The sequence below is a fragment of the Diabrotica undecimpunctata genome, chromosome 1 (assembly GCF_040954645.1).
Source record: "Diabrotica undecimpunctata isolate CICGRU chromosome 1, icDiaUnde3, whole genome shotgun sequence".
NCBI lineage: Eukaryota > Metazoa > Arthropoda > Insecta > Coleoptera > Chrysomelidae > Diabrotica > Diabrotica undecimpunctata.
In genome coordinates this window covers 52863997-52890011 of record NC_092803.1, presented here as the reverse complement: position 1 = coordinate 52890011, position 26015 = coordinate 52863997, and the positions used below count along the sequence as shown (strand labels likewise).

At 32.7% G+C, this 26015-nt stretch overlaps 1 protein-coding gene across 4 annotated transcripts in view; it reads left to right on the top strand.

The window, feature by feature from the left end:
* Positions 1-26015, top strand: part of LOC140449314 (protein O-mannosyl-transferase TMTC1-like) — a 1384234-nt gene that overhangs the window by 213604 nt on the left and 1144615 nt on the right. For 3 of the 4 annotated variants that reach the window (XM_072542470.1, XM_072542463.1, XM_072542464.1), the window contains exon 3: positions 25325-25401. The exons of the other annotated variant lie outside the window; for it this stretch is intronic. The gene's annotated coding sequence lies outside the window, so the exon portion shown is untranslated. The remainder of the gene's footprint in view (positions 1-25324; positions 25402-26015) is intronic. 4 annotated transcript variants of the gene reach the window in all.

Below are 26015 nucleotides of genomic sequence, written 5' to 3'. Positions count from 1 at the left end.
TTTTAGGTACAGTTGTTTCGCGCAAATCATTAACTTGTGTACCACCTACTGAAGACCGTTTCTTCATTGCCACAGTTTTTATAAAATTATCGCTTTCGTCAAAGGTGTTTAGTAAACATCCCCTACAAGTAGCTTGACGCAGTCCATCTATTACAACAAAATATTTATACGTCTTCATACCAAATTTCTGTTTTTTAGGATCTATTGCGCAATGTCTTTGGGTAACTTTGTCTTCAATCTCTATTAATGATGACATGTAAGCAGACCTTTTTTGGTATATACCCATTAGCCAATATTCATTGAATATCGCTTCTCTCTTAGCCAAAGGTATACGCTCCTTGCATTTTATGCGACATGCCAGCAGTTCTTTCATGGATCTATTAGCGATAACTTTTCCTTTAAGAGTTTTGTATGACTAACCCAGATTTCTTTTCGTTTTTTTTTTTCGTGTTTAATGGAGTAAAGACTCTTTTTTGGTAACACTTTCGGAGAGATTCGCGAAGTCGATTCATCACTTGAACTTGAATGTCCTGTTTTTATTTCTGGAGGTTGATAATGTGGATCTTGTATAGAATCATCACTTGAAAAATCCAAATCTGATGCAATAAACTTGTTCCCATAAAGGCCTGATGATATTGAAGGTTGATTCTCGATCAAATCACTACTTGCTGGTTGCTGATTTCGATGACCTGAAAATAAAACATCAATAAAAACCAATGTAGGAACAAATACATTTTTACAAAAACCCCTCAAATTGCCCACAATTTATTTAAAAAATGTTTCACTCTTACCTTCAACAATAACCTTAATGCCTGATGATGTGGAAGGTTCATTCTAGATCAAATCACTGCTTGTTGGTTGCTGATTTCGGTTACCTGAAAAATAAGATATCAATAAAAACCAATGTAGGAACAAAAATATTCATACGAAAACTCTTCAAATTGCCTACATTTTATTTAAAAAATGTTTAACACTTACCTTCGACAATAGGTTTTTGATTTTACACCAAATTTACCAGTTTTTTTCCTCTATAAAAATCCATTACTGTGGCTCTCTACAATGAAATATCTTTAAGTATCACCGTTCTTTAAAAATCGTAGAACAAAACTGACTGACTTTATATAAAATTAAAACTCGAAGTAATTAATATTGTTTACATTAAGTACTTTTCTTTCGTAGACTAAACATGTTTTAGGTAGGTACCTACCTAAAGTTAAATATCTGTATATTCTTACAGCATATCGTTATAACAAAATGATAACGTCAAGTACTTGAGGTACCTAACGATTTAAGTCATGCCTATAAATCTGCCAAACTGAATATTATATCAGTTGTACTATTTCACGTAAGTCAACTTATGTTCTTTATAAAATTTAAAGATTTATAGGAATTGAAAGGTTGAAAAAGTACGCTACTAAAAATCAATGTGAAATAAACGTCTATGACTTATGTGCTTAAGTCAGTCGGTGGAGAAAAAATATATTGACATATTATGCATGTTAAAAAAGAAAAATCGATTTTTTTGACTTATGTGCTTTAGTTTGCCGGCCCTAGAATTTATATACCGGGTACGTCTATTGTTTTATAACTGATGGTAAAAGTATTGGTAATTTCATTTGCTAAATGGATGCATACTCCTTCTAGTCCAGTTACTGTGGCATTTTCCCTTTAAATTTTTTATAACTGCACCGATTTATCTGAAATTTTTACAGTGGGTAGTAAATTACTCAAAAAACATAAGTTATATGGTGCCGATGTGTGCTTCTCCCCCTGGGGTGGTTGGCACCCCATCTAGGGGGTTGAACTTTTTACACTTAAAATAACTCCGGGAATTGATAGAAAATTAAATTTTAAACAAAAAATGTTATTTAATTTTTTTTCGCTCAATCAATACTTTTTGAGTTATACGCACTTGAAAAAGTAAACTTTTCGCAAAAATAAAATATGTTTTCCAATGATTTTGTACGAATAACTCAAAAACAAAGCGTTTTATTGAAAAATTTATAATGAACAAAAATAAAGCTTATGAAAAAACAAAGAGACTGTTTGTTTATTAAGTTTTATAAGTACAATACTAAGCGATTTATAATTGTTTGAAGATGACTTTTTATTTTTGAGATACTATACTCGATGCATTTAACATCAAATATCGGATAATGGACATCTTTTTTAATAAAAACTCATACAACACTTTTTAAAGAGCCAGAAAAATCCTTTAAAATGAGCTATGTTAAAAGCCATTTCGATTAAAACAAAGCGAAATACGAAGGAAAGAATTTGAATTACTCTAGCGTTTAAAAAAAAAACGAGCAGTATAATTAACACTATTTCGATCAGAATAAAAATTAAACGTATATCTTTTATAATTCATTTTCTTTTAGTGTTAATTATAAGTTTTAAAAGTTTGGCCTGTTTAAAATACGTATTTTTTAAAAAAATCATGTTTAAATTAAAAAATCTTTTTTTTTTAATTATCTAAAAATTTACATTTTTTCAAAATAAATCTAAAACTATAAGAGATACGTGAAAAATGGTTCCATACCAAAATGTAGTTTATTTTTTAACAAAAATTTTGATTTGTTTATTTTTGTTGTAGCTCGAAAAATAATAGAGATATGGCCAATTAAAGTTTGAGATACAGCGGCTGACACACCTGTAATCAGCACTTTGGCCCTTTACTATTTAAAAAGAAAGAATTTTAACATATTTTAATCTAGTTAGTCTTATAGCTTTTGAAATTACCTTCAAAATATTTTTTTAATGGACACTGTAGCTTAAAAATTAACGGAGTTATTCTAAAAAAAAATGGAGCATGATATATATATATATATATATATATATATATATATATATATATATATATATATATATATATATATATATATATGTTATGTATATATTATAAGCAACTCTAAACTGAACATCTGCCTCAGAGATCTAACGAACACAGAGAAGCAACACTCCTTTGAAGTTGCGTGGGCAAGCCGTCAATGAGTGCCAATGACAGGAGTACTTCAGATCTCGAAGACATTTTAGAAGCTGGGAGATACTGTACAATTTTGCAGTATGGCCTTGCCAAAGACACCCACATGAACAAAATGAATAAGGTCGAAGATTATTCATCATTACTTGAACAAATGCGATACGAATCCTTTATTAAAGCCACAACTAAAAATGGTGCAGTTAAATTATCATCTCTTGTACCAACTGTAAGTGCCCTGGATAAGCATAATATCAAAAGAGTTTATTTACAAACTCAGATATGCCTTGAAAACAAAGAGATTGATATAACGGATTGTGGATCGTTCAAATGTGATGATATTTTACAACCAATAAAAATGAAAAGTTAACCTGCACCAGAAGAACTATTGAAAATGATTTTTTGCAGACTAGGTCTATTTTGCAATGCTGCGTGTGAAACATGCTCTGGCGACAATTGTCAAAACTGTCCTGCAATAGACGAAGAGGTGGAGTTAGAACACGACGAGAATGACGTTTCAGACAATGAATAATTTGATATATTGTAAATAATTTTTATTTTTTTAAATATATTTTGTATGCTTTCTAATGTAAAGTATTTTCATGCATAATTTTTTACAATAAAAAACATCATGAGTATACTTAATTCTTTTATTTAGACATTTACCAAAGGGGAATTTGTTTCGTGAGCATAGATGTGGTTTTTAACGGTTGAAAATAAGAAACCAATCAAAAAATATTTTATTGATAAGAAAGGAATTTTTGAATATAAATGTACATTAAAAACTATTGAAGTTATTTAAAAAGATTTTTTTATATATTTTGACATAGGGGGTAGTTTTTAAGGGTTGAAGTGTTGCAATCAATCAAAATTATTTTATATAAGCAGAGAATTACATTGTAGATTATATAAATGCACTACAAAAGCATTTGAACCTGTTAAACGATTTTTTACAATTATTTTTATTAAAAGGGGTGGTTTTTAAGATTATTTAAGGGTTGAAAATGTACACAATATCCATTATTATAATTGACAATATTTCAATTACTTAATTTAACACGATTTAAATCCATAAAATGCTTTAATATAAATTTTTTTCATTATTTTCAATAAGTGGTGATTTCACCCCTTAAAAATAAAAAGCTCACCTAGCGCATATATAACTTTTGAAGAGGAAGGTAAGATAAGCCTTATTCCAAATTTTTAGCAAAATCGATTCAGTTATAAAAAATTTAGAGGTATTGACTTCTTTTCCTCCACAGTGACTGGAGTATTCCTCTTGACGAGTACCTCGTATACAGGATAAAACAAATTGCTTTCTAAAGATATGATCATTTTACAATGTAGCAATATTAAGTATATAATAATTAATGCAGTGGAATATTTAGGTAATTTATAATAAGTGGATGGTTAGAAGTGGATTTCATTTAATAAACGAATTCACCTCCTCATCAACCAGAGTTATTTATTCGTGTCATTTTTTATTGACTTTTTTTATTGTTTTGAAGCGTAGGCAACAATTTTCTATATAACGTTATTAAGTGCACTCTACAAATACATTAATTGGCTCCCAGAGTCACCAAGGATCTTTAAAACTGTCAAGACCTTGAAGTTGTTTCGCAGCTCCCGTAGACAAATTCAATAAAAATCGTCCTTAGAGGCAGCTACGGTCTGACAAGCTGCTCCAAATAATCCTCATTTCTCAGTTCACAATTTATCCGCACCGGATCTCTTGTTCTGACAACTTAAAAGCGTACCTATTATTGTTAAGCCCTTACAAGATTTCAACGTTTCACCTTTTTCTTTTTCGATGTCAAACTACTGCCAAGGTGGAAAATATAAAAATTCACTGAGTGAAGTGTTTACACCGGCGGGGAAATTAAGGAGCTGTCCGGAGAAGTAAAGAGACAGAGGCCATAAAGGACGTTTAAAGGGTTTCCGTTAAGTGGACTGGAATGTCTCACATCAGCTGAGTGTAATTATACTAAAAAAGGGAATTTTAACAGAATGTTGTCTTATTAATTTTTGTGTTCGTTTTCTAAAGAATTTTGATTAACAAACTTTACCCGACAATCTACATCAGACAAGAATGACTAATAAATAGAATATGTAAAAATCTATAGTTATCAAGACCTAAAAAGGCTACTAAAATAAAGAAAATTTCTTTTTCTTCAAGTGCCATCTCCGCGGCGGAGAATGGCAATCATCATAGCTATTCGGACTTTTAGACGGCTGCTCTGAAAAGTTCATTTGAAGTACATCCGTACCATTCTCTCAGGTTGCACAGCCATGACATTCTACGCCTCGCTATGCTTCTCTTTCCTTGGATCTGTCCCTGCATAATCAGTTGGAGCAAGGTGTATTTCTCTCCACGTGTAATATGTCCGAGATATTTAAATTGTCGTGTTTTAATTATATTTAAAATTTCTATTTCTTTATTTTATCCTTCTCAGAACCTCTTTGTTTGTGACGTGTTCTGTCCACGATATTTTCAGAATTCTTCTATACACCCACAGCTTGAATGTTTCCAGTTTTTTATTGATGTCGCATTCAAGGTCCAAGATTCCATTCCATAAAATAAAGTCGAAAAGACATAGCACCTCGTCAACCTAACTCTTAGTTCCAATTTTAAATCCCTTAAATAAACCTCTCTCTCTTTGTCAACCATTTTCCATCCACTCCTGAATGTAGGTCTCTCCCAATTGCTTCCATCTTTCTCTATCTCTAAATAAATAAGGATTAAAGATAAAGATTTTAAGGATACTTAAATTATAATGGAAAATTTGGATGCTAAGGTTAGCTCAGATAAATTTGAAACATTTATATAGGAAGTAATATTGCTCTCGTCTTATAAAATTTTGCTAATAATATGTTAAGAAATATGTTTTCTAGTGATACTATTGTAAAACAGGCCATTCACGTTATAGTTTTTAGTCCGACTAGTGGTCCAACTTCCACAGTTGGATCTGAAATCGGACCGTGAGTGGGCTGGTTGGATTAGTTGGACTACTAGTGATACGAGTCGGAACATCTAGAGTAACGACTTGAAGGTCCGACTTCCGACTGGCGACGAAGTGGGAGCGCAAATGGTGAAGTTGAAAGTCGGATCATAGGTCAGATCGAGAATTTCCTCGGTCAGTTGACCTTCGGCACTTGTTACGTATGAGTACACGATTTTTCATCATCATCTACTCTTTGTTAGGGCAAATCATTTTTCTTTCTGTAGATCTCTTTTGGACACTCCCACACAGGTACAATTTCCAACACTCCGGATTCTCTACAGCAGAATTATTAACAAACAACGAAAATTAACTCATATTGTGGCTTATTTCCAATTAAAATAGTAGTAAACTTACTACAAGATTACTTTGTAACTGATATTTTCTTCCTGTATACAATTTGCTTACAACATCAGTTCCAAACAAAATCTCAATTGGTGCTGTCCGACATCGCTGAGCAAAGAACCCTAGTTCACAAATAAAAAATAGAAAATAACTTTCAATTTCACGAAAAAGAATTTCGTGTCATAATAGCTCACACGATCAGCAAATAATTTCTTCATCCAACATTTTTTTCTTTTTAAATGATAAGGATAACAAGTGCAATGCTGCCATTTTTCTGCTACTAATTATATTTTGTGTAGTGTTTACTCGATACATTATTCGGTTAAGCGATCTACACCGTCGTGAAAACAAACTAGAACTGAAGTTGGACTGCTTGTTGGATAGTAAGTCAAAGCGTAAGCTGCGTGAGTGGAGATGAATATCCAGCTAGTAGTCCTACTAATTGGGACCGCAAGTCTGAACGTGAATGCCCAGATTAACGACTTGAAGGTCTGACTTCCGACTGGCGACGAAGTGGAAGCATGAATGGTGAAGTTGATAGTCAGATCACGGGTCGGATCGAAAACTTTCTCAGTCAGTTGACCTTTGGCACTTGTTACGTATGAGATTTCTATGAATTACTTTCCTAGTTCGCAAATAGTTAAAAGAAAATAAACTTTCAATTGCACAAAAATTACTCCTATTAAAATACACGATTCTTCATCATTATCTACTTTTTTTTAGGGCAAATCATTTTCCTTTATGTAGATCCATTTTTGACACCCCCACACAGGTACAATTTCCAACACTCCGGATTGGCTACCCGTGTCCGGTCTCAACTTTCGTGAAGGAGGAGCTCTGAACTGATTAGGGGCTCTTCTGTACTTCACGGAAGACAGACTGGGCGAGGGATGTCCTCAACCTCGACACGGCACGTCCCATATGGCTGATAGGTAAAGTTCCTACAGATATGCAGGACAGGTACGAATAAGTAATCTCATTACTGGATTAAGGCTATGGGAAGTAAAAATCCTGTAGGCTTAATTCCAGATACTCACAGGCGTCACTCACATTATGAGTTAGGCGGCTGTGATACTGCGATGGGGAAGGCAACAGGAAACCACCCCATTATGGTCCCTAGTAAAGTTATCATGGAATCAATGAGTGAAACGAATATTACTGATCATGGGCTGCGGAACTCAAGATTCGGCAGGGGAAGGAATACACAATTAAACCACAGGGCTTCCCAGGTCGCTAGCCAGTGAAATCCCTATGAGCAAAACATCACTAGACATACGACGAGAATGGAGAATCCATATAAAGTGGCCATATGGAATGTAACAACTTTATATGAAGCTGGTAAGTTGAGAAATCTACTCTCTGAAATGGACAGACTAAACATTACTATCATGGGGGCAAGTAAAACAAGATGGCCAAACAAAGGTAATTTCATTGCAAGTAGTTACGCCGTTTATTCTTCTGGAAATCAAGACCATATGCATCGAAATGGAGTAGCAATAATTATCAAACAGCATAATAATAAGTATATCACTAACTTCATCCCAATATCAGACAGAGTAATTTTAATACAGCTGAATGCTAAACCTGTCAATATAAATATCATCCAAGTTTATGTTTCCACTGCTGACGCAGATGAGCAGAATATTAAAGAATTCTACCATCAAATAGAAGAAGTGCTAAAAATATCAAAGAAACACGAAGCAATAATAATTATGGGTGACTTAACCGCTAAAGTTGGACAGAAGATGACGCAGGGCATCACCGGAAAATTTGGCTTGGGGGAGAAAAATCAAAGAGGTGAATATCTAATAGAACTCTTCCAAGAAAATAGACTACATCCTAATAAACCACCGATTTCGAAACAATATTAAATATTTAAACACATATCATAGCAGATAAATAGTAAAATACACAGAATATCAAATATACCAAACGAAAACAGAACCATTAACGAATGCTGGTATGATATTCAAAACTCGATTTTAGAAAATGTACAAGAGTCTTTGAAAACACCTACCATGTTGGCAAAAAATGAGTGGATGACACAAGAAATTCTAGACCTGATGGAATTTCGACGGCAACACAAAAATAGAAATATTATCGAATACCGTGAAATCAATGAACGCATAAAAAGAAAAATTAAGCAAGCCAAAGAATCCTGGCTTGAGAATTTATTTAAAGAAATAGAAGACCTCCGAAAAAAGCATGACAGTTTCAACCTCCACAAGAAATTTAAATATACTGCCGGAATTAGAAAACAGAAAAATGCTCACATACTTAAAAGCGCTGACGGAAAAATTTGTGGTAACGAACAACAGTGCAAAGAATGAGAGAAATACGTCACTGACCCTTTTTACCAAGCTTCTAGAGAAAATGCTCCAAATACTGCCTGTGACGACCAGTTAGACAGAGGTCCTAGTATACTGAATTCGGAAGTCAAAAAGGCAATACAGCAAGCCAAAAACAATAAAGCACCTGGACAAGATCAAATCCCTGCTAAGCTACTCAAAGTTTTGGATGAGGAAAGCATTGCCTGCTTAACCACTTTCTTCAACAAAATTTACAACGAAGGAAAAATACCAGATGATTGGTTATAGTCGCTGTTTATAACATTTCCAAAGAAAAGCAGGCCCACCAAATGCAGCGATTTTAGTCTAATGAGTTTGATGAGTCACACACTGAAGATACTCTTACGAATTATACAAAACCGATTATTCCTTCTATGTGAAAGTAGGATGGGTAATAAGCAATTTGGATTTAGAAACGGTCTAGGAACTAGAGAGGCACCATTCTGTATGCGCGTTCTATTACAAAAAAGTTGAGAATTCCGAAAGAATGTTTATGTTTGTTTCATCGACTTCGAGAAGGCGTTCGACAGAGTACAACACGATACACTTTTAGATTGCCTACGGGCAGCAGGACTTGACCACTATGATATAAGACTGCTGAAATACTTATATTACAATCAAGTAGCCTCTATCCAAATTGAAGACAGTCCGACTGAAAAAATATCCATCAAACGTGGAGTACGGCAGGGTTGTGTTTTGTCACCCACTCTTTTTAATCTGTAATCTGAAGAAATCTTTAGGGAGGCTTTGGATGACAGACAAGAGGGAGTAAGACTAGGTGGAGAAGTAATCAACAATATTAGATACGCTGACGATACAGCCATTCTTGCCGAAAATTTACAAGATCTTCAAACATTACTAAATCTAGTCAATGAAGCAAGTTATCGGAGAGGCCTAAAAATCAACATTTCAAAGACAAAGTGGATGGCAGTTGGAAAGATCAATATAGATCAAGGTCTGATTTCTCTTATTGGAGAGGAGATCGATCGAAGGGTAAATCATTTCAAATACCTTGGCAGCTGGTTAAATGTAAATTGTGACTCTGATGAAGAGATAATAACCAGGATCGAAATATCACGTAAGGCTTTTATGACCTGGAAACCAGTTTTATGCAACAGAAACCTGTCGATGAATATTCGTAAGAAGGTCCTGAAATGTTATGTGTGGTCCATCCTATTGTATGGTTGTGAGACATGGACGTTAAAAACCACAATGCTAAACAAGTTAGAAGCATTCGAATTGTGGTGCTATAGACGAATCCTAAAGACATCGTGGGTTTCGCACACTTCCAATGAAGATGTTCTTCAAATGATTAATTCAGAACGTTTGCTCATAAACACCATAAAGAGGAGAAAATCAAAATACTTCGGGCATATAATTAGAGGATCTAAATACCATCTACTTAGCCTTATAATACAAGGAAAAGTGGAAGGAAAGAGATGGATTGGTCGAAAGAAACTTTCATGGCTGCGTAATATTAGACAATGGTGTGGTTCCACAGTAGAAGAAATATTTTGCGCAGCAGCCGACAGAAAGAGGTTTCAGGAAATTGTAAATATGATGACGACCAACGTCTGAATACGGACACGGCACCCAAAGAAGAAGAAGAAGGATTGGCTACAAAAGAATTATAAACAAACAACGAAAATTACATCATAGTTTTACTAAAATTAGAAGCAACTTTCTTTATATTGTTCTGAAACTATTTTCTTTTGGCATCTTATTCAAATTTACTATTTTAATTGGAAATAAGCCTAAATATTAGTTAGAAATTAAATTTATTTGACGTTTTTACTTTAACTTAGAAATATTTTTAAAACGATTTCCAAAGTAAAAGTCCAAACGTCAAAGTGTAAAGTTGCTACAAGGCGTTTTTTATAACTGACTCATTCACGCATGACGGTATCTTTTTTGAATATAAGCAGACCAACTTTTTCCAACAACAGCGAAAAAGTGAGGCTGTGCATTCTGAGGTAGTTTTTGTAATCATCCTCATCAATGACATTGAGCAATTTCGTGTCACAATAGTTCACATGATCAATAAATAATTTCTTGATTTAACATTTTTTCAAATTAATGATAACAAACAAAGGATAACAAACACCATGCTGGTTATTCAAAATTATTGTAAGATTCATATATTGGCCACCGATCAAGCAGGTATCTAAAGAACTTTTGCTGTTAGTGTATTGATCGGGTTTTTAAATTGTATTGACAAATATTATATTATCCCTATAAATTATTAATATTTTTAACACATATTTCAACTTTTTTTATTTTCACCAAAAAAATTTTTAGTATAGGGCAAGCCCTGATGCATTTCTATTGATAGTTTACTAGCTACTTAAGATATCAGCGACATCATCAGCAATATTTTTGGTGACAAGAGCGACTATTTTCACATGTTGGTTACAAACACGACCAAATCTATATTTCAACGTTAAATATCGCTTTAACTGCAGTAAAAAGTATAAATATTATTATTTCAAGATGCTCTGGAAATAATTAATAATCAACAAAAAAAATTCAACGGAAGTAGTTTAAACAGTTTTTTACCTATACTGAAAATTCTGCTACATGGAGTTGGCCATCTTTAAAACCAGGCTACAGATCTGATCCAAATTATTTTGTTACTTTTGCTAACCATGTAGTTTGTTGATTTCGATATAGAAACTAACCTCTATGCATATTGTTGACAACTCTGCATATACAAAAAGTCCTAGTATCAAATGATTCTTATCGAGTCGTCTATATTTTTTGCAAATTTTCATATTTTTATACTAATATATCTTAAATCTTTTGAAAAACTACCTCTCAACTACACAGTGTAGAAATTGTGTCTTATTCGCTTTATATACAATAAAAATATGGCATAAACCGATTAGGAATATTGAAAATAGGATAAAAATAACTAGAGCATCTAGTAATCGAATATTCGGGATCTGCTTGCAGCTCTAGCAGGAAGCAAATCCAACAGGATTTGAAATAACACCGAGTTTTCGCATGCGTTTTGTAAAGGCAGTATATAATGCATTTACTTCTAACGATATTATTCAAATTCAGGATAGAAACGGTATTAATATTCAAAAAAGCAGCTATTATTTGTATAAACATATTAAACAATAATTGTAGTTTTTAGATTAATTTAAAGAAATATTTTGTGTAAATATTTTTGAGGCAATTTTTATCTAGAAAAATCTTTACGCACGACATACAGAGTTTAGCATTATCCGTGTTTTAGATATCTCTCGTGTAAAACATGTATATATATATATATATATATATATATATATATATATATATATATATATATATATATATATATATATATATATATACGAGGCATGTTTTTTAAGTAAGTACCGTTTTGCGATTCCGCCGCCGCAACGCTACGGTCGGCGTTCCGCGCATGAGCGTTGGTTACCTACATTTCTTGTCTACGCACTGACGCCATTACAGTCTGATTCTTCATTGTATACTTGTTTACTCCAGTGTTTAAGATGCCTCTAACAATCGTGAGTCACGCTGATTGTGAAGTACGGGCTGTTATACGATTTCTTAGAGCTAAAGGCGTAAAACCAATCGATATTCATCGTGAGATCGTTGAAGTTTACGGACAAAACATTATGAGTGATGGAATGGTAAGGAAATGGGTGAGAGCATTTAAAGATGGCCGCACAAATGTGCATGATGAAGAACGGAGTGGGCGTCCTTCGGTCATTAATGAAAATTTGGTGCAGAAAGTGGACGAAAAGGTGAGAGAAAACAGACGCTTTACAATTTCATCATTGTCCGACTGCTTTCCTTAGTATTCTCGTAGTGTTTTGTATCGCATTGTTACCGAGAACTTGAATTACCGGAAATTGTGTTCACGTTGGGTTCCAAAAATGTTGACGGATTTGCACAAAACCCAACGTTTAGGCAGTGCATTGACTTTCCTTGAACGGTACCACAGTGAAGGTGAAGATTTTTCAGACCAAATTTTTACTGGTGACGAAACGTGGGTGGCCTACGTCACACCAGAATCAAAACAACAATCCATGGAATGGCGACATTCATCATCACCCAAAAGAGTGAAGTTTAAGCAAACAATTTTTGCCCGGAAAATCATGTGCACAGTTTTTTGGGACAGAAAAGGAGTATTACTAGTGGAGTTTCTGCCTCGTAATGAGACAATCAATGCAGTGTCTTATTGTGAGACATTGAAAAATCTGCGTCGTGCAATCCAGAACAAAAGACGTGGCAAATTGAGTAAGGGTATCGTTTTGCTGCATGACAATGCCCGTCCACATGTGGCTAATCAGACCGAAGATCTCATTAAATCATTTAAATGGGAAACTCTAGATCATTCTCCATACAGCCCTGATCTGGCGCACAGCGACTACCATTTGTTCCAGCACTTGAAGAAACACCTGGGCGGTCAGCGTCTTCAAGACGATAACGAAGTCAAAACATTTGTGATGCAGGTACTGAACGGTACTTACTTAAAAAACACGCCTCGTATATATATGTGTATACCGAGAATAAGTAAATTTTTTGATATGTGTCAACACCTATCCGGAACCGATGTCCTAATATCTATGATCTCTTTGCGAGAAGTTCCGAATTATTTCGAACATTTTCGACCGTCTGCATCTTCTCAGTCATTACCAGTATTAGTTAAGTCAGTCCTTCTATACCTATTAAATTTATTATGAATGTGTTATTCGTATGTACATTCGATGGTACATTTAACCAACTTACACCTCTAAACGATTAACGGAAACCTTTCGTTGTAGTGAAAGGCACTTTCGTTTGATAAATTTTAGGTACAACATTATGTGTTCTTAACCCGCTGTTCATAGTTTTGCATATTTTGTTACATTTTTTTAATAAATAGTATTCTTGCACAATGTTATTTAACATAAATTTCTTTCACCTACATGTTTAATAATTCTTTTCTGAAACAAATACTACCGTGCTAAGGATAATTTATATTCAAAGTAGATACAACAAGTACTAAAATATCACGTTTAAGTTTTGTTAAAAAATTCTTCGGAGTAAACTAGAACATTTTGTCAATTTAAATAGTGGTGGCTAGATTGACTATAATTATGTCTGTTAAAATTTACCGTTTTTGAGACTTCCACGATTACGGGTTAAAGTTAGGGTTTTGGTAAATATATTTAACTTTTTATTTTCAAATGAAAATTCTTGTATAAAAAATAAAAAAAATGTGGAAAACATTTTAATTTGTTTATGTACATAATCATTCCTAATGATCATTAGCCTAATTTGCTTAATGTGTTTAGGATATTTGTAAGCGGTTATATTATATTTTACCTCTCAAGCACAACAGTTAGAAAGTTTCTGTTATATTAATCTAAACTCAGTATATTGTAGTTCAAACGTGTAGTGTCAAGTGACCATCATGCCTAGACGTAAGTTGGATACGGATCAATTAATTGCAAATGTGCATAAATACTCTACCACGGAAAGAGAGAATGGTGAAACTTTAAAGTCATTATTATTTATAAATCAACGTGTTTGTGACGCTCTCGGGATAAGTGAAATTAAGCTAAAAACTGTAATGAAGACTTTCAGAGATTCTCAAGACTATTTTACTGTGACTGAGTATCACGAAGACAAGAAAACAACTCGTAAACATTCTAGGAGCATTGACTTACCTGATGGAAAAAATTTAAAATTCGCAATATTTTGTATCAAATGCGTCAAAACAACATGTCAGTTTAGATATTTTACGGACCAAAATAAGAGAAAGACAAGTTTCTGAAATTAAGAGGATATCCTTTGAAAAGTGTTGAGAGATTTAGGATTTAAATTAAAAACAGAAATTACTTATATGCGAAAGGAGTAGTGTGGTTCGCAAAAAAATTAAATTTTTGAGAGAATATACTAGACTTAAATCTGAAAATGCGACATTTGTATACTTAGATGAGACATGCATGTTGGCAAAGGGTAGAATTAAAAGAATTTGGCTAGACGACAGCATAAAATCAATAAAACACACAGATAGCTAAGGCAAAAAACACATTATTCCTTATGCAGAAGGAAAGAAAGGAGAGGAGAAACTGTTACCTAGTCTGCGTGAACCATCAGTTATAGTTTTAGATAATGCACCTTACCATTCGGAGATTTTGGAGTAACAACCAAAACAGTTGTCGAACGTACCGAGCATAAAAAAATGGTTAGTTAAAAATAATATTAATTTTCCGGAATACGCCTTCAAATCAGAGTTACTGGAAATTTCGAAACGTAAAGAAAAACCAACAGTTTTTATAGTTGACCAAATTGTATCATGTTATGGACATCAAGCACTACGGTTACCGCCGTATCACTGCCAGTTTAATACCATCGAATATATCTGGGGTATATGTAAAACGTATTATGATAATCACGTTGGATGCAGTGGATACAGTGACCATGCAGTTAGGAAAATGTGGCAAGAAGCTCTTAAAACTACATCTCCAGAAATAGTGGTGGAATCGGGAAGAGTGATAATGGACGAGTGGTGGATTCGGGAAAATAAAATTAGTGAAATTTATCCATGTGATTATAGATTTACATAATGATAGCGGTAGTGAATTTAGTGACGATGATGATGATTTATAAATTTAAATAAACATTAAGTACACTATTATAATGTTATTTACAAAATAATTGTACAGTAGGTTAACCATTATATTTATACATTCATTATTAGCCAAAGCAACAATAATATTTGTAATTCTAGTTGAATTTTTGCTTCTCATTTTATACAAATTAACTAGCTGATAATACAGGCAAAAATATTCTAAACAAAGTAAGTAATTAAAAGGATTATGGAGAACTCCAGTGCAGTTTACCGTGCCTTTTACTACAACGAAAGGTTTTCTGCGAGTTCCATTAATCGTTTAGACGTATAAGTTGGTTGAATGTACTGCACGTTAACCTGCTACCAAAAACTTGCAACTTAGCAATTCTAATATTGGGTGATTATTATTTTTCCATTTCCGGAACATTTTTTAACCACCGTATTCTCGTGATCGGAATGTTTTGTTAGAGAACACACTGCTCGGATATTTTTATTTTATTTAGCCTGTATTGCCCCTTCTGGAATATCTGTATACAGTGTGTTTCAAAAAAAGTGCATACAGTTGTAAAAAGTGTCATGAAGGTAATGAACCAGGTGTTAGACCTGTCGATGAGGAGCGTCAAAACAGGAATTTTATTATTTGTGCTTTTGTGGAAGCTAGTGAACCCTGCAATAGTGTACAAATTGCTAGGGAAGTTAACGTGAGTGCTCGAACTGTCCAGCGAGTTCTCAAAAGGAATGTGTATCACTGTTTTAAGATACAACCAACAAAAGAACTGTTTCCGGAAGATAACTTTAGGAGGATGGAGTTTTGTGAAATTATGTTAGATAAACAAAATAAAAATGTACACTTTTTAAAAAATATTTTATTATTTAACGAATCTTCATTATTATTACATAAAAAACACAATCCATCCATTGCAAGGTATTATTCTCGGAAAAATAAGCACCTCAATGTTGCAGTGCGAACGCAGCATCCGCAAAAGTTAAATGTTTGAACTGGGATGTTAGGCGACCATATTGTCGGTCCATTTTTTATCGATGGAAACCTAAACGGGCCCAAATATTTACAACTTTTACAGAATGAGATTATTCCGGCAGTTTGACGCCTTCCCGTTAATTTTCAGGAGGTTTATTTTCAACAGGATGGGTGTTCGGCTCACAACTCTAGAGCTAGATTGACCTCCTCAATCAAACGTTTTCTGATCGACTGATAAGTACACGTGGTATAATTAAATGGCCCGCTAGATCCTCTGACTTGGCGCCTCACAATTTTGGGATTTTCTCAAAGAAAACGTTTATAGGCATCAGTTTGAAAGGGCCAAAACCTAGTCGAATTAGGGGTAAAAATACTTCATTTCTCTGCAAGCATTACACCAGCCCTACTCTAAAATATGAGGAGAAATTTGTATGACAGATATGGTTACTGTTTAGCACAAGGAGGTGGAATATTTCAGCCCTTAATTCATTAATCTGATTTCCTAATTTTTATTTTTTGTTATGTACATTTTACGAAGTTTGTAGGTTCTTAATTAGGTAGTATTTTTTAGGTTTAAGTTTGGAAGAATTTTATTGTTTTTTTTTATTTAAAAGTACAAATGATTCTTATTTTGATTTTTTTTTCTTCTTTCTTGTCTTATTGTTATAAACTTTGTCCATAAAATTTGTACAATTTTCAGTGACAATAAAGCATATTACTTATTTACTTACTTATTTATTTGTATTGCTATTAAGGCTAAACAATAACCAAAAAATTCGTTTTAGAGCATTATAGTAAATATACTCTAGAGATGTGATTACAATAAATCTTAATTAGTATGGTCAACAAAACAATGTCGTTATCTGTATATCAATAAATATATATTTATTTAAATTTATAACTAAACACGGACAGAATGATCACTTTTTGAACATGAGTTTATCATTACATATTTTTTAGTAGATCGACATAGTGTTTCAGTAAATCATTAAATTGAAGTTCAAATTAGTAGATCTACTGAAAAATCAGTAGACCTGGTAATCCTGCGAGAGCTAGTAATGGGTAAAGTACAGGCACCATATGATGGCGGTTACATCGAAACTGGCTTTCTCTTTCCAAAAGTTTGTTAAATGAGTGTTACCTGTCCTCCCTCTTTCACAGTTAATGAATGACATTAACTTATAGAGTACATATTTTTTTATTTGGGTTATTAATTTATTAGCTATATTAAAATAAATCATGGTAGCATTAGGAATAAATGAAATACAAAACAGAAATAAGAGCTCAATGGCATTCGAAATCTATTCTACAGAATTTAACTATTTACATACGAATTAGAATATTAAGCAGTGGTGCATGATAGCGCGGTAACAGCTCTTTACAAAGTCATCGAATTAACGCATGCACGTCTGCAGGCTTTGATATAACCACTTTATATTTTAGAACATCATGGGTGTACCAAAAGACAAATATCCCGTGGCTTAATTGTTAAAAAACAAATAACAAGTCGAAACATGTTTGACCTTTTACAATGTAAAAGACATATGTACATATTGTATATATACATTTTTATTTCCTTTTTATAAATTCTCAGTTTTATATTGTTAAGCAACTTCTGAATCATTTCTAAACTACATTTTAGTTCTTTCTCTATCTTAAAGGAAATAAAAGCTGAAAAGGCTATTCTTTTAAGTTATGTCCCAAAATAATATCCTCTTTGCCACAACTTATTTCCAGCGCATTTCTATTTTTCTACTGACGTACTATCTTTTTACTTGACGATGTACTTGACATACAGCCATAACTGCACTTCTTGGTTTACGTCTCTAAACAGGTAGAATCCAAAACGGTAGAGAATCGCATAAGTTTATTGCGTATTGCATTACTTGATCTTTTAAGATGGAAGAAAGATTTTATTGATTTTATATAATGATTATAAAGAAATTGTCTTTAATTTAATAAAAAAAAATTCTTTATAACATATATAAAAAGATAATAATACTATCACAGAAAACAAATAGAATTACTTAAAATTGGTTTAATTAGAACCTGATTTTGTCTATAATTTTTGCTCATCTTCAGGTCAGCGATAAAAGGTTACCTAACCACTAAAACGAAAATGCTAGTTGTTATAGGTTTGTGAGTATCAATTATGCCAATACCAGCCTATAGTAAGCAAGATTTTTTGTTTTTTTTTAAGTTGGAAGACTTTCTAAATACGTTTTATAAACTTCTGGTATGATCTCCTTATATATAGGAAATACAACAAGTCTTCATTTTTTTTCCACAGGTACGAAAAGTCTTTTTTGATAGGTATTTGGATTTTAGCTTGACATCTATCCATGTGACTTTTGTAACTTGGTTAGTATGTCTTTTGTTTTGTATGACATCAAACTCTAAAAAATGTTCTTTAGTCAATGAATATTTATATCGAATAATAAATAGCCTTGTTTTGTCGAGTCTCAACCACTTAACCTAAAGCCATTTGCCATTTTATTGGATCACCTACCGCATTAGTTTTCTTATTTTGCATTATAAGTGATGCAAAATTCTGCAGGTCATAAAAATCTGTATAGTTCAGGTTCTGTACTTCGTAGGGTTTTGGTTTGTGTCTTGCCATGCTAACCAAAAGTGCCTATTCTTTGATCGTGAATATTTTTTGTGCTTACGAGCATGCTTAATTGTTACATGAATTGAGTCAGCTTCCAAATAAAAATGGTCAAATTCCATAAACTTTAGGTCGATCGTTTTAGGATTGTCAATTTTTGCAACAGCGTATAGCATTGCAACAGAATTGCACCACATGTGTCTGAGAAAGTGGTTACATGTTCAACGGTTTCTGGCAAACTAGCAAGTTGCAATAGGCAAACCTATCTTTGAGACACCTTTAGAACCCTGGGTTTTATCCCACACATAGCAGTGATCACTTTGATCAAATGGATCATAAGTGGTAAAATTAAAAATTAAAAGTTTTCATTTGTAATAAATCTGAGGATCTGAAAATAATGCACTGTCAAAATTGCTCAAAAAGTCGAACGTGATCGCTCTACAATTGACTCCTTTTATTCCAATAGCTTTCTTCTAGTCTGATTTTTCTCTTGTCATAGCTTTTTCTTCCCTTTGATTATGGAGTTTCCAATTATTTTCCAAAGAAGATTTTTCTGAGGTATTATAACAAATATTGCTTGTAGAACATTGATCCTCTATTGGGATATATATAGTTGAGGATCACACTTCTTAAAAATTGACCTATAAACATTGATGAAAACCGATGTGGTTTATTTTTTTTCCATAGGACAATATTTGTCTTTGTACAATCTATATTTAATGAAAATGTTCAAGTCAAAAGCTAAATAAAGTTTTTTTATCGCGACGACTATATAATGCGATTCCATTTTAGGAAAATTGTCTATATGAATTGTCACGTGATTTTTAGCTGCTCGGGTGTAATTTTAGCTAAAACTTTCACTTTTTGTCCATCTCAAAGTACGTAATCTTCTCCTGCACCACGTTTTTTAATACCAAATCAAGTAACTGAAAGCTAATACTAAAAGTTTCACAATAAAAATTGGGACACACTCTCTGTGTTTTCCCACTGGTGTCACATAATGTGTACACACGTTATTGTTTTTGAAATATTGCTTTCAGGGTTACGTTTTCTGTGTCTAGCTACATTTCTCTCTGTAACTAAACAACACAAATGCCCCTTTTGTCTCATAATCATAATCAGCCAGGGCCTAATATTCTTCATGCAAAATACTTTGACGTTCAGGAGGAATTTTTGTTGAACATTTAGATCTACATCTTGAGCAGCCAATATAATGTTTAAATTCGCTTCTCAATAACAATTTTTTTTTAATTGTATAACTTCTACCACACATTTTTTTTTGTTTACATATATTCCTTTCCCATGTTTCAGGTTGTACATGACGTCTGTGGCTTTTTTTTTGTAATGGTCTCAATATCCATTAAAGTGTAATTGGTTTCTAAAGTAAAGTTCGTGTAACCTTCTGGCTAAGGTCTAGTGTTAGGGTTATCAGGTCGCGGAAGCGCCCCTAACATGACTTAACAACAACTTTCGTAGCCGGGACCGACGACTTTACGTGCCCTTTGAAGCACGGTGGCAGCTCAGTAAAATTAGAAATTGAAAATTTTGTCGGTGCCGGGGAATTGATTTCTGAAAACTTTAGAGAAGTACTCGCTTGGTTATTTAAGTTCTTTCACTATCTGTTGAAAAGATCAGGGTCTAATAAATAGTCAGTGGCCTTCACTTCATTTTGAGGAATACCATGGTTCTCCCTGTTTTCTTGTAAAGCAGTATTTTTAATATCCGAAATATATTCATTTGACTGAAGATATTGAACATGTTGAACCTGTTACAATTGTTACCCAGAAGTTTCCTGTAAGGAAACAGCTATTGAGTTTTCAGATACCCTAAGCTTTACTAACAAATAGTACAAATCAAAAACAGCCTATTTTTTGACAAAAGTTACCATTAGCATCCTTTCAGCCGAAAAAATGTCATCAATGAGACAGTTTGTTACTGAATCATGAATGGAACTATCTTTATTTCGTTTAAGTTCCTCTAAACAGAAAAGGAAATAATTATATTATTTAACTAACGTTGACACGCAATATAGGTTTTACCAAAGTTAATTATCATGATGCAGTCACAGACTTTTCTCAGACACACAAAACAATTGTTCTCATTTTCTTTGCAGCTTTTCATTGTCGGATTATCTCTAGTGCTACACATTACCTCTAAGAAAATATAAAATGAATGTAATTACGGAATTCCGTGAAAAGTAAATTTGTTTTGTTGTTACACAAATTGATCTAACAAGATGTTTAGCCTGTTTAAATAAGATGTCTTCTTCTTCCTATGCCGTCCCCATTAACGGAGGTTGGCGACCACATTTTTAAAGGCTTCTCTATCTTTTGCAACGTGGAATAATTCGTCTACAGTCATGTTTGTCCAGTCTCGAATATTTCGCAGCCATGACTTCCTCTTTCTACCTATTCCCTTTTTGCCATCGACTCTACCCTGCATGATGACCTGCAGAAGACTATATTTATTATTTCTTAGTATGTGTCCAAGGTATGCAGTCTTGCGTACTTTTATCGTTCTCGTCAATTTTTTATCTCGACCCATTCTTCTCAGCACTTCCTCATTGGTGACCCTGGCAGTCCATGGGATTCTCAACATTCTCCGGTATATCCAAAGTTCAAAGGCTTCAATCTTTTTAACTATTTGCGCTTTTAGTGTCCATGTTTCTACCCCGTACAATAGTTGCGACCAGACGTAACATTCAACAAACCTCAGTCTCAGCGCAATATTCAGATTTTTGTCACAGAACAATTGTTTGAATTTTAAGAACGCTGCCCTTGCCATTTCTATTCGTACCCGGATCTCTTGGTCTGGATCTAATTCTGTGTTGATGTAAGCTCCCAGATATTTATATTTTGTCACTCTCTCTATTTGCTGTCCACCAAGAGTTAGTTGTTCATTATTTATTGGACTCCTTGATACTATCATAAATTTGGTCTTATCTGTGTTTATGTCAAGTCCCATTTGAATGCATTCACTATTTATTGCATCTAGTAAAGTTTGTAGATCTTCTATACTCTCAGCCATAATTACCGTGTCATCTGCAAATCTCATGGTGTTTATGATTTCTCCACCAATTCTTATTCCCTCTTTTCTTTCCCATAAGGCTTTTCTGAATATGACCTGTGAGTACACGTTGAAAAGCGTCGGAGACAAGACGCATCCTTGCCTAACCCCTCTCGCAATCGGTATATTATTTGTTTCTATATCGTTCACCTTTACTACTGCTTTCTGGTTCCAGTATATAGCCTTAATAAGATGTAGTATAAAAATATTTATGAAAGAATTAAGGTTAAACCGGTAAAATAATTACTTATATCTTTACTATATTTATTGAATATTCTTGTTGTTTTGCAATATTTTTTCTCATTTCCACTAAGAGCTTAGCACGTTAACACATTTCGTAAAATATGCAGCTATGTAATTTAATAATTCTTATAAATTTAAACAGTACCTCATTATTCTATTATTCTATTTTAATATTCTATATTAACTTTGACCGTAACAACAGAAATGTTATTAGATTACCGAAAGTCGTTACAACTGATTAAGACACAGATATACGAAAACTATGTGCAAACTATGCACAACCAAGATATGTTATAATATTAATAGCTTAATGTAAAATCATTTAAAGAGTATAAATATTAAAAGGTAAAACAAATAATAAATTAGACTTACTCACAATCAATTTAATTTAACTATCCAGACGACCGGTTTCGCTTTCTACAATATGCAAAGCATCTTCAGGTCTCGATACAAAGTTAAATAAATGATGCCGGTACTCTATTAATTGATGGTTGAAAGAACATGGTTCAAACTATCCTGTATTGTTAACTGGAGAACTTAAGTCTACTATTGTAATTGTTTGACAGTAAACGGGGAAGTTCTTGAGGAGACAGATTTTATCCAATGAAGTAGAGATAGGTGTAATGTAATTGTTTGTTTGATGAAAGTAATGTTCTATACCATTGAGTTATTTAAAAGCTATTTATATTTATTCTAGAGATATATTTATGAAATGTGTGTTATTTATTGAGATTTTATTTTTGAGTTGTGAGACAATGAATGAGATTAGATGTACAAATTGTGTGGGTGTGCAATTCTATCAAATTGTAATTATCAAATTTCTTTGATAAAGTTCTGTTGTAATATGTGGCAAATGGTTGTAAAGTCCAATATTTAAAGTTAAAAAATTAAAATTAAGGACACTTTAAGACACACAGAAAACACACAGAAAACACTTAAAAAGGGGGGACGAAACAGACATTAAATTTAAAAAAGGGGGAGGATTTGAAAGCACTACATCTCTTACTTGGAGACAATGAGTTTTGATGAGAGACAGTGACAATGAGACTCACACAAGCAACACATTCATGATTAGTACAGCCATGATAAGTTTGAGTATATGTTTGTACATTTGTGTATACAAGTACAAGTGTAATATGATGACATGTTTGAATTTAATCTACTTTGTCGATAATAGTGTAACAAATTCACTGTTTCAATAAATATTCCGTACTTGTATTATTCTAATAAAATATTAAAACCCACAAACGATAACTTGTTTAGCAGTGCTAATTGAAACAACAGAGCACTAAAATGTTATTCATAAAAGTAGTGTAGAATATATCGCCGCTTATCTGGTCCGCTAGTAATAAAGTTACCAGCATTTAATTGCCAAGCGGTCTTCTTAGGTGGAAAATACTTTTATTTACAATAATTCTGGACTTACAATAATTATGCAGATCATTCATATTACCCTTCTGAATATTCTTTTGAGGTTATCTTAAAATCAACAAGAAGTGGACATACTATAATTTTACTTTAAACTATCGATGTATTTGTTTTATACTTAATCTACTTAAAAATTACTTTTTGACGTGACAACGTCTTAAATTAGGTTGTGGCTCGGAGTCATTTAAGAAAAAGTGTAACGCCCGCTCACGTCTGTTACAGTGAGTCGCCGAACGAGAGAGAGGCCCGCCTGACCGGCGAATGCCTTGCGTCTCTCTCCCACTCAAACATGATCGGTCCGCTGCGCGCGGCACTAGAGAATTAGGCGCGTTGAATCGCTAAAGTTGAAAATCGTTGAAAGTATCGTCAGCTGTGTCTGTAGTGAAAATGTGGAGTGCTTAGATTCGTCATTTACAACAACTACAACAATAAAGGTAAATAATTGTACACTAATATTTCATTATCGTAAACTATGATTGATTGATTAATTGTTAGATTGACACAAAAGTTGAGAAACTGAGTTTATAGGTTATGTCATACTATTGACAAATGTTGATAGTGTTAAGTAAATTATTAGTTTAAATCACTCTGCAATCAATCGTAATTCAGTCGATTGAGAAGAAACAGCGCGTATTGCTAGTCAAACATTTAAAATAACAAATTATAACTTCTAACCTGTCAAAACAGGGCAAACAAACGAACTAAACCGACCAATCACCACGCGCGGAGTTAGAATTTAACTGTGTTTAGCAAGAATTTCAAATTCCAATTTTAGTAAATGTTTTAATTTTCAACTTTACCATTTACATTTACAAATTTTAATTAATTTCAAATTTATTTAGCAAAAATTTGAACCTTCGATCTGAATAAGTGTTTTGATTTTCAAATTGATTCTTTAAAATTAAAAATATTAAAATATATATAATCAGAAGTGAACGTCACATAACATTATCTGTACTTATTATTATTTAATATGTAGGCAAATACATGTGACCATACTTGGTAGACACAATTGGAAATAGTAATTTTTTATAACTGAAAAAAATAAATATACAAAATACTGGTAGCAAACAATAACTTCAATGATCGATATCTCCGCAACTAATTGATATATCGAAAAAATTTTCAAATAAATTTTGTAGAAAATAATAAGATCAATAATATAATATAAAATAAATAATATATAAAATAATATATAAAAATATAATATATAAAATATAAATATTATATAAAATAATAATATAATAATATATAATATATAAAATAATATATAAAATAAATAGACAAAATCACTCAAATAGAAATTAGTTAAGTTTAAGTTTACATGTACAATGTTTTAGTAAACAAAATATATTTCTATAGTTAAAATTTGTGCAATTCTTATTTTCATTCAATTCCTTGTTCCTATTGTGCAATTTAATAATATTCATATTAATAAATATTCTACCGAGAAAAAGACGTTGTCACGTAAAATCTTCGCCCGTAAAACCGACTTTACAGGCAACCGATTTTTTTTGTAGTTTATGTGTCTTTAAGTTTACTCTAATGTGTTTTATATTAATAAAAAATTTTAGAATTATTAGAATTTCTAATGCAAACATTTTTTTGTAATTTTCCCTCTTGCGTGTTTCCAAATTTTCAAGAAATATTAAAAAATAATATTTATTTAGTTATGTATTTAATCTGTGTTTCATGTTAGTTACATTATGGTTTATATTTATACTTTTTGTTCAGATTTACATTTTTGTTTTTAGTAAATAGTGCAAGTTGCACCTCAACACATTTCTTTATCCTGGAAGTCCATGCACGGGTTTCGTTTCGCAATGGAGTGGTAAGTAATAGATACCTATATTATTTTTTCATATAATTTTTCAATATAAACTTATGTATATCCTTATGTAGAAAGTGCCCATCTTCAGTTTATTTTGATTAAACATTAAGTTTGCTATTTTAAAACTGTCTGTATTTCTAATGGAGTGGGGTTGAAACCTGATTAGGAAGGGTTGAAGAATGGGAAATAATTGTAAAATTGTGGTAGAATGATAGTTAGTAATATTGCGAAAAAATGACATGATTTTTCGCATGTGAAAAAATTGAACGACCACCTCTATTGTGAATTACACTTCTCATTCGATTTTTCATTGCATTGATTAAATTCTGGATGTCGTTTTGAGGAGAAACTTCCCATTCTTCCATGAGCACCAACCGAAGCTGCTCACGATTTTTTGGAGCAAGTATTCTGTTTCTTACCTTTCGTTTGAGTTGGTCCCAAACATGTTAAATCGGGTTCAAATCTAAACTTTGAGCCCACCAGTTCATTCATGGCACACCAACAGTTTTCAGATATTACATTACAATACTGGCTACGTGTGGCCGTGCGTTGTCTTACATAAAAATAAAGTTTTCGCCGACAAACCAAGCAAAAGGCATTACGTACTCATCTAG